Below are 11016 nucleotides of genomic sequence, written 5' to 3'. Positions count from 1 at the left end.
TACTGTGCATGGGGGATGCATTATACTGTGTGTGGGGGGAGGCTGCATTATAGTGTGTGTAGGGGGATACACTATACTGTGTGTGCTTGTGGGAGGCTGAATTATACTGTGCGTGTGGGGGGCTGCATTATACTCTGTGTGGGCCTGCATTATACTCTGTGTGGGCCTGCATTATACTGTGTGTATTAGAACAAGGAGAAACGTGGGAGCATATGGATATTTAATTAGTAGAAAAATGCTTTATTAAGTAACATACAAATAACAAGCTTAATAGCAAAAGTACAAAAAAGCACAGAACATACAAAAGTGTGCACTTATATAAGGATGATTTAAAAAGAGAGTGGGTAACCCCCGGTGTGCGCTTGCAAAGTAACCATCATGCATAGCTCCATAAAGTGAGGCCAGCTGCTGCTCATACCTATATCGCTATAGTAGCGATGAGCAAATCATATAATGTATCATAAAGAAATGAAAAATTGAAGGAGCAGCGCTTACCAGCAGGAGGCACCAGGCAGAGCACACCGGTTGGGATCCACAGAACGCGACCCCCGACGTGCGTTTCGCCCGCAAAGAGATGGCTTTATCAAGGGAAGGTGCTAGTGAGTATATCTGGCGTCCTTAAATAGCACCACTGAAGGTACATGTGATCGGGCACCTGGTCTGAATCCGCCAATGGCCGCGGATTGGAACGGCGCATGCGCGCGCAGAAAGCCGGGCCCGTCGTCACAGAGTGCGTCATGCAGGGCGGGCGCGCCTAGGGAACCCAGGACGCACGCGCCGAGCAAACAAGACGCCGCTGGGACAACGGGCGGGGCAAAATGCACGACGCAAGCGCACTACCGCTCACCAGGAGGATATCAGACCAGAATTGCAGAGTAAACGGGCGCATGCGCGCATCGCCACCCGCACCAGACGTCACAGCCAGCGTCATGCATCGCGGGAGCGCCCGAGGCAGAAGCCAAGGGCGCACGCGCAAGGCACCGAAAGACGCCGCTGGGGCGCCGGCGAGGTGAAGCGTGCAGCGCATGCGCACCACCGCAATGAAAATGCCCTGATGTGACATCTATCTGCCGATAACATTTAAAAAACTAAGGTAAAAGGATACCAGCAAGGAGATGTTTAAGAACGTTTAACCACTGGAATATACACAGTATATACAAAGTGCCTTAATACATACAAAGAGAGATCGACATGTATAACTAAAGTAAGCCCCATAAATAGGGTCATAAGTTTGTACAAGGCATCAATTACAGAAAGTAAACTGATCCATTGAAGGTTAGTTGTAGCAGACGTGTAGTTATTATCGGCAGTAGATCCAGCCTGGGCAGAATAGTATTGTGCCAGAGAAGGACATCAGTACTTCAAATACCACGATGTGACTAAAAAACATATAAAGAAAAACATGCTTAAAATATAATAAAAACATACGAAGAGGACCCCCAATGGGTATCCACTCACTGGGGGGAGATGTTTCAACATAGAGGGCAGGAGATGAAGGGGAACGAGGCACCAAAAAGTACAGTATACGAGGATTTTTTTGTTTTTAATAAAGAATAATAGAGTTATCCATAAAATTAAACAGAAGGATGGGGGACACCTAACCAGTACTGGATAGTATTACATTAGAAATAAATATAAAGAGTTTTTTAAAGAAAAGGGGAGAAGCTTAAGTACTCATTAAGTCCCTTTGGTACCATGGTGTCTACACGGACAATCCAGCCCGCTTCACGCTGGGCAAGGACCTTTTTGTAATTGCCGCCACGTGCCCCAAGGTGAATACTGTCGATGCCCCTGACCTGAAGCGTCCTGGCGTCACATCCATGAAACATCTTGAAGTGACGTGGGATTGTTTTCAGGTCAGAGGCATCGTCTATGGTTTTGGCAGCACATATATCCCTGACGTGCTCACGGACGCGTATACGCAGCTTCCTGGATGTCAGCCCGATGTAAATTAGGGAGCACCCACATGTGGCATAGTATACAACATTAGATGTGCCACATGTGATACGCTGTCTGATGGAAAATTCTTTTGTACCATCAGAGGATTTAAACGTGGTGGCCCGTGTAATATTGGCACATGCCATACAATGGCCACATTGGTAAGAGCCAAGTACGGGACCTCTGGTACTGAAAGGGTTAATAATAGATGGTACATAATGACTACGGACAAGAAGACTACTCAAATTCGGGGATCTCTTAGCCGTCATCAGTGGAAATTTCCCCACGACCTGGGCCAATGAGGGTTCGGTCATCAAGACTGGCCAATGCTTTTTCAGTATCTCCCTCATATTGGACCATTCGTGGTTGTAGGTCGTGATAAACCTAACTTTCTCTCCATCCGTCCTCCTCTTCCGATCATTACTGCCAGAATGTAAGAGGTCCCTACGAGGTGTCCTCCTTGCTCTGTCAAAGCCTCGCCTAATACTTCTGTGGCTATATCCGCGATCTCTGAAGCGCCCCTCAAGATCAACCGCCTGTGCAAAAAGTTTTTCATCAGTAGAGCAGATCCGCCTCACCCTTAGGAACTATCCAACCGGGACGGCCCCAATGGTGGTGGGATTGTGAGCGGAGTCAGCATGTAGTAGCGCATTAACAGCTGTAGACTTCCTGAAAACGTCAGTCTGGACCCGACGAGTACTGTCGACCTCCAGCTTGACGTCCAGAAAGTCAATATGCTCCGAATCACAATTATATGTCAGCTTGATATTAAGCGAGTTGTCATTAAGTTGGCCCATAAAGACCCCGAGCTGCTGCGCCGTCCCCTCCCACAAGAAGAGGACATCGTCTATATATCTTAGCCAGCACAGCACATGGTCCGCGCCCCGCACCCCCCCGTCGCCAAAAATTTGTCTCTCCCATGAGCCAAGGAAAAGGTTGGCATACGAGGGGGCACAGGCCGCGCCCATGGCTGTGCCGCGTCTTTGTAGAAAAAACTTGTCCTTAAATGTAAAAAAGTTGTGGGTGAGGACGAAGCGCAGCAGCTCGAGGACTAGCTCACACATGGGACCGTCCAGGTCGGAGGCCCCCAAGAAGAGGCGGACTGCAGCAAGACCATCCTCGTGGTCAATGCACGTATATAGTGTTTGCACATCAGCGGTGACCAAGAGGACACCAGTGTCCACAAGGACACCGTCAACCCGTGTAAGGACGTTCGTCGTGTCTCTGACGTATGATGATAAAACTTCAACCAGGGGTTTTAAATAAAAATCAATAAATTTGCATATCGGCTCACATAGGCCCTCAATGCCTGACACGATTGGACGCCCCGGTGGGTTGACGGGGTCCTTGTGGATCTTTGGAAGTAAGTAAAAGGTTGGTATCTTAGGGGACCTGACTGTCAAACCCTCCAGGGCCTTCTTATCTATGATCCCTCTCTCAAAGGCCGCACCAAGGATAGCCTGTAGCTGAGACGAGAAGGAGGGCAATGGGCTATGAGTTAACTTAGTATAGGTGGTGCCATCCCGCAACTGGCGGAACACCTCTTTTTCGTATTTAACACATGGCCAGATCACGATGTTCCCCCCCTTGTCTGCTGGTTTAATAACAATGTCTTTAAAAGACTGTAGTTCCTTGATGGCCATTCTCTGTCTTGACGTGAGATTATCAAATTTACGCCTAGAGGACAACTGTTTAAAGTCTTCCATTACCATCTGAGTGAAGATATCCACAGCAGGGCATAGAGACAGGGGGGGGAAACCTCGTCGATCTGGGCATGCAAATAGGTGGAACCGTACCTTGAGGATTACTTACTTGTTCCTCCAAGAGATCCTCTAAGTCCTGCAGAGCCCCCCTTTCCGTCTCAGTCAGAGGCTCCTGGGTTTGATAGCTCTTATGATGCAGTTTTTTGAGTATGAGTTTTCGGGAGAACAGATGAAGATCCTTCAAAGCTAGAAAATAATCGAAAGAGTTAGTAGGAGAGAAATTTAACCCCTTACTCAGGACCTCAATCTGAATATCAGAGAAGGACCGCGTAGATAGGTTTAATACCTGGAGGCCACCGTTGTTATTCGTCCCCGGTTGCTTGCCAGCTCCAGCAATTGTTTTAGAGGCCTGTCGTGTGATGATTTTTTTTGGTATACACACTAGGTCCAGGTTGCTCCCCCCTCACTTCAGTATGTGAGGAATTATCCTCATGAGGGGCGTTAGACTTGGTTGATCTGGAGCGTGATCTAGAGCTTGAGAAGTTCCTAAAGCGGGGGCGAGATCGGTCCCCCACACTTCGCCATCTATAAACGTTGGAGGTTTGTTTATCCTGTACATCACGTTTAAATTTCTTTGCTTTTAGACCCTGGATCTCATTGACCCATTTCTGTAGTTCTATATCCATATCATCATTCAATTTTTTGATGGCTTCTCCTCTCATATCTTTTTTAAGCTTTGTTTGGACAATGTCGATCTCAGCCTCAATCTCGCCTAATTTGGATAAATCCAAACCCTTGAGTAGTGTCATAAATCCAAATGAACAGGTGTTTGAAAGTTCCTCCCATTTATTTTTAAAATCCTCGTCTAAAGTAGGGAATGAAGGAAAAACCTGGATTCTCAGTCCACGGGGGATAAGCCCCCCCTCCAGGTATTTTTCTAGGTAGGCATGATTCCACCATACCCTTGTTCTCTTTTTCAAGAGATCCTTAAAATGTCCGATGGTCTCCCGTAAATCACCACCTGATCCCTCTAACCCCCCATTAAAACCATCCTTAAATGTATTGTTTATTTGGGCACGCCATGTGGAGTCCCGTGCCCTGAAGTCCATAGTGGGCCTGTAAATAACTGTGGAAAACACAGAAACAATAATGATAGCAAAATCAGACTTCTATGGAGCTGGTCTTTTCTTCTGGTGGGGGGTTAGTGTGCACTATTTAGTGCCTGTCGCTCCTTTCCTTCCCCCCACTGTTGATATATAATATGTTGCCTGATTTTGCTATCATTATACTGTGTGTGTGGGGGGGGCTGCATTATACTCTGAGGGGGCTGCATTATACTGAGTTGTATGGGGCTGCATTGTACCCTGAAGGGGCCGCATTATACTGTGAGGGGGCTGCATTATGCATTCTCTAAGTGGGCTATATTATACTGTGTGTGTGGGGCTGCAGTATGCTCTGAGGGGGGCTGCACTATACTCTATGAGGGGGGCTGCATTATACTCTATGAGGGGGGCTTCAGTATACCCTGAAGGGTGCAGCATTCTACTCTATCAAGGACCATGGGGAGTGCATTATACTATATGTACTATATGAGACCTTCATTATACTGTATCCAGGACTCTCTGTTCCTATCATTCTTCCTCAGCTGGTGTAAAGAAACTCTGGGACAAGCGTCGAATGACTTCAATATTGTTGATCACGCTCATTTAACAGCCTGAACTCAGTGCATCTAAATACAACCAAAATGTTTGTGTGATGTGCAAAATGTGAGCATTTGGGGCCCCACTTTAAACTTTTGCCCTGGGCCCTACTTTGTCTAAAACCAGCGCTGGTGGTGGTAGGACATGAGCTAGAACGCCTTCAGCCTCTGTCCCAGCCACCACTACATTTACCCAGTGGGCAGTTAAGGCGATGTAACATCCCTGGCTGTGCTTACTGGTCTACGTATCGGTGGTTATATGTACCTTGCCACTGATGGCGTTGCATGGTGCACACTTGATTTGGTCTGCGACGTGTGTGTGTGCAGGGCAGGGATGGTCCACCTGGAAAAGTCGTAACGGCTGGGAACAACGTACTGCGGGACAGCCACCGCTATCAGTTTTTAAAAACTCCTCCACCAGCCAGAATGGTAGCATTTCCAAGGCCAGTAATTTGGAAACGCTGTCATTCAGTACCATGGCTCAATGGTGGCTAGGGGGGCATCTCCTCTTTCTCTCTATTGTTTGGCTGATGGAAAGCTGAACACTTCCATGGGACTGTATGGAGATGTTCGGTGACACTGGTGGTGGTGCTGTCACATCCTCTCTTTGCGGGGAGGCAGATGACCTTGTTGATCGTGAACGGGAGGAAGAGGCCGAGACCACAGCAGAAGAGGGAGCAGGAGGAGGCTCAGATCTGTCATGCTTTTTAAGGTGTGTACTTCATTGCACCTTGTGCTTGGAATTCAAATGACTCGTCATGCAAGTGGTGCTCAGGTTCAGAAGATTTATGCCTCGCTTCAGGGTCTGACGGCACAAAGTGCAAACCGCCTGTCGCTTGTCATGAGCACATTCCCTGAAGAAATGCCACACCAGGAAGCTATTTGGCGCTGTCTTTGGAGTCCTGATTTCAGCATTGCAGTGGGCAGTAGCAGCCAACATACTGGCTAAGGCCCCCACTGTGCCTTTGCACCCTGCTCCCTCTTTTGCTGTGCTGCTCAGGCAGCGTGGCCAAGTTCTCTTTCTCCTAACTGCACATATCATTAGGATGACCTCCGCTCCATGTGGGGTCTAGGAAATCATCATCCCTTGCATCCCCTGCCACCGACTCCTCAACCCTGCCCTTCTTGACGGTTTGTATCCTGCAGAAAGACGCTGCAGTTGGCAACTGAGTTTCGTCATCATCTGACACGTGCTGAAGTGGTCCACTGACCATGAGCTCTAGCCTTCCCACGTACTCATCCTCCAACATAACCAGTGGTTTGGCATCAGTGTATTCATTCTCTTCCACTTCTGGGGCAGGGCCAGGTGGATGGGCCATGGAATCCCAGCCAGTGGAATCATCAAAAAGCAGAAGAGACTGCTGAATGACTTTGTGCTCAGACTGCTTGGCTGATATGCAAGGGGGTGAGGTGGAAACTGGATAACCATAGTCCTCAGGTGTCAACTCTGCATCTTCTGCAGTGGATAGGGTGGAAAATAATGTGAAGGAACTGGAGGCACTCTCTGTCATCCAATCTCAAACACCTTTTCAACATCTTGTAGCAGTATTTGGGTCTACAAAAGCATGCATAATGTCTTGTCTCCAGCATGCATTAGAGGAAAGTGTTGTATTCTGGCACGTAGCAAGTACAGAAGGTCCACGTCTTCCTGCAGTAGCTACACCACCACCATCAGCAGCTACATCAGTACCACTACAGCCACATCCATGTCCCCTATTTAATGCTCTCCTCATTTTTAGAAGTGGTTTTTCTGCAAACTACTGGCAAAGAGTTGGTGGAAGAGTAGATTTATTTTTGCAACACTACCAGAAAACACACAGCGGTCTAGGAAAATTAGTTATTTGCCCTACAAATGGCAAAGGGATGGCTGATGTCAATTACTTTTTTGCAACACTAATAGAAAAAAAGGTCAAGAAAAATGTGTTTTTTGGCCTACAAATGGAAAAGAGGTGATGCCAATTATTTATTTTTCAGACTACTAAAAAACATACAGCAGTCCAGAAAAATAATTTCTTTGGCCTATAAATGACAATGATAAGGCTGATGCCAATTATTTATGTCTCAGACTACTAAAAAACACACAGCAGTCCAGACAAATTAGTTCTTTAGCCTACAAATGGCAAGGATTTGGCTGATGCCAATAATTTATTCACAACACTATTAGAAAAAAAATCGGTCAAGAAAAATTAGCTATTTGGCCTACAAATGGCAATGTTATGTCAATTGTTTATTTCTCAGACTACAAAATAACACACAGCACTCCAAAAAATTAGTTATTTGGCCTACAAATGGCAATAAGACAGCTGATGCTAATTATTTATCAGACTACTAGAATACAAATGTTACGGAACTGCAACACAGAACTAGGATAGAAGGGGGAAAAGTGACCCTGCACTGAGACTAGGCTGATACCCTACGATGGAGTGGGAGACCCATTCCTTGCGAATAGACCCACCGACAATCCTAGGTTAATCTCAAGCGAAGACCTATAGATAGGGGGAAGGGGGAAGTCCCTAAAAGATCTAAAGACTGGGTATAAAAACAGGTCACCTCCTAATAGAAAATACAGAGAAGGCTGCAGAAATCAAAGGAAAACAAACCAAGGATAGCAGAACTGAGGGTCCCAGAACTGTACAATACAATATCAAACACAGAAAGCTATCAAAGCACCTAGCCAGAACTCTAGCAGATTAACACTGTTGTCCAGCAAGGACTGGGAGGCAGGTGCTGGGTAATAAAGGGTGATACAATCACCTAACCTAAGACAACCCAGCACCAGTGGAAAAAGACCAGCAGCCAGAAACCACAACATGATGGCGGATGGTCAAAAGCAAAACAGATTCTAACTACCTCCCCTTTTACGAGGATCCTCCGAATCCTCTTGGCCGAGCCTTATTTGGAAATCTCCTGTGAAAAGCCTTAATCAGCCTTGAGGCCGAGACGTCCTCAGCTTTCACCCAGGAATTATCCTCGGGACTGAAACCCTTCCAGGACACGAGATACTGCAACCTTCCTCTGTGCCACCTAGAATCTAAAATGCGTGAAATCTCAAGCTCGCCGTCCTTATCAATTGGAGGAACAGTCGGCATCGCCTCCTTATCTGGTGTGTCAACTTTCTTCAGTAAAGATACATGAAAAACTGAATTAATTCTCCAGGACGAGGGGATGTCTAATCTCACCGCTGCCGAGTTGACAACCTGAACCACTTTGAAGGGTCCTACAAACTTAGGCCCCAGTTTTTTAGAAGGGATCTTCAAACGCAGGTTCCTAGAGGACAGCCAGACCATGTCCCCTACTGCAAACAACGCCTCCCTTCTTTTCATGTCAAAATATTTCTTTGACCTCCTATTTGCCTCTTTCAGATTATGGAGTACATTGGTCCAAACCCTGTCCAAATTTCCAGAAAAACTCTCCTCCTCAGGCACCGCTGCCCCAATTTTTGAAAATGGACCGAAAGATGGATGCCTTCCTGTACAGCAAAAAAAAGGAGAACACCCAGCCGAGGAAGACATATGATTATTAAGAGCAAACTCAGCTAGTGGTAGATACTCCGACCACATTTCCTGATTGTCTGCTACAAAACATCTCAAAAACTGCTCGACGTCCTGGTTCTTCCTTTCGGTCTGTCCATTGGACTCCGGATGATAACCTGACGAAAATGACAAATGAACCTTTAGGGTACGTTCACACAGGACTTTTTTGCTGCGGATTTTTTGCTGCGTTTTTTTATGCTAATTTTCAGCTGCTTTCTACAGTACCAGCAAAGCCTATGAGATTTCAGAAATCTCATGCACACACATTGGGTTTTTGTTTGATCAGTATTTTTTGCTTTGCTGCGTTTTTTGGATATAAGGCATGTCACTTCTTTCAGCGTTTTTGCTGCGTTTTTGCAGCGTTTTTTCACCCATTGAATTGAATGGGTGATGGAAAAACGCTGCAAAAACGCAGGAAAAACGCATGTAGCATTATTTGCTGCGTTTTTTGTGCAGAAAAATCATGGCCAGCAGGAAGTGATCTCACAGCCAAGAGCTTAGGGGTGTGGTTAGTGAGGTGTGAAGAGCCATTGTGAGCCATTGTGAGGTGTAAAGAGCCATTGTGAGGTGTCCTGATTGTGATCTATTGTGAGGGAGTTCCTGGTAGTGAGGTGTGAAGAGCCATTGTGAGCCATTGTGAGGTGTGAAGAGCCATTGTGAGGTGTCCTCATCTATTGTGAGGGAGTTCCTGGTAGTGAGGTGTGAAGGAGCCATTGTGAGCCATTGTGAGGTGTGAAGAGCCATTGTGAGGTGCCCTCATCTATTGTGAGGGAGTTCCTGGTAGTGAGGTGTGAAGGAGCCATTGTGAGCCATTGTGAGGTGTGAAGAGCCATTGTGAGGTGTCCTGATTGTGATCTATTGTGAGGGAGTTTCTGGTAGTGAGGTGTTAGCCATGTCTTGGTATAGGAGGATGAGCATTAATGTTTCCCAACTAATCATGGAGGTAATATTTTTTTAAATTTGTGATTAGTGTTGAGCGATACCGTCCGATACTTGAAAGTATCGGTATCGGAAAGTATCGGCCGATACCGGCAAAGTATCGGATCTAATCCGATACCGATACCCGATACCAATACAAGTCAATGGGACACCAAGTATCGGACGGTATCCTGTATGGTTCCCAGGGTCTGAAGGAGAGGAAACTCTCCTTCAGGCCCTGGGATCCATATTAATGTGTAAAAGAAAGAATTAAAATAAAAAATAGGGATATACTCACCCTCTGACGCGCCCTGGACTTTACCGCCGTAACCGGGAGCCGTTGTACCTAAGAATGCGCGCTTGAAGGGCCTTAGATGACGTCACGGCGCTCTGATTGGTCCGTAGCGGTCGCGTGACCGCTACGCAACCAATCACAAAGCCGTGACGTCACCTAAGGTCTTTCAAGCGCTTGAAAGACATTAGGTGACGTCACGGCTTTGTGATTGGTCGCGTAGCGGTCACGAGACCGCTACGGACCAATCAGAGCGCCGTGACGTCATCTAAGGCCCTTCAAGCGCGCATTCTTAGGTACAACGGCTCCCGGTTACGGCGGTAAAGTCCAGGGGCCGCCGGAGAGGTGAGTATATCCCTATTTTTTATTTTAATTCTTTCTTTTACACATTGATATTAATCCCGATACCGATTCCCGATACCACAAAAGTATCGGATCTCGGTATCGGAATTCCGATACCGCAAGTATCGGCCGATACCCGATACTTGCGGTATCGGAATGCTCAACACTATTTGTGATATATCTATCTATCCGATTGTTTGCAATGGTACACTTTGCGATGCTCATGTGCTGTTATGTACATGTTCATGTGTTCTGCATGTGTATGTTTGTATCTTCCTTGTCATGAATGTTGACTTCATTTCATCTTGCATTTGGTAATTACTTTTTCATTTATTTTTCCAAGGTGGAAGCAATACCTGTAATTTGGGATGTAGCTTGCCCAAACTACAGTGATCGTCAAAAAAAGGCCGATGCATGGCATGTAATAAGCCGTAAATTGTTCCCCCGCTGGGATGAAGGCGATGCTAAGCTCCACTGGGGTCACTCAACTTTATTATCATCCACAAGTAGACAAAAAAACGCACCAAAACCGCACAAAAAACGCATCTATAAGCAGCTGAAAATTGGCATAAAAAACGCAGCAAAAATACG

The 11016-nt window shown here is 46.4% G+C and overlaps 1 long non-coding RNA gene across 1 annotated transcript; it reads right to left on the bottom strand.

The window, feature by feature from the left end:
• Positions 1-215: 215 nt before the first annotated feature.
• LOC143769226 (uncharacterized) lies at positions 216-3888 on the bottom strand. The gene is made up of 2 exons (XR_013214281.1): positions 3751-3888; positions 216-1379 (listed from the first exon to the last, which is right to left on the bottom strand). It is a non-coding gene; the product is annotated as an uncharacterized LOC143769226 (long non-coding RNA).
• Positions 3889-11016: the final 7128 nt, after the last annotated feature.

This window comes from Ranitomeya variabilis, chromosome 4 (assembly GCF_051348905.1).
Source record: "Ranitomeya variabilis isolate aRanVar5 chromosome 4, aRanVar5.hap1, whole genome shotgun sequence".
NCBI classification, from domain to species: Eukaryota; Metazoa; Chordata; class Amphibia; order Anura; family Dendrobatidae; genus Ranitomeya; species Ranitomeya variabilis.
This window is presented reverse-complemented; position numbering and strand designations above follow the sequence as displayed.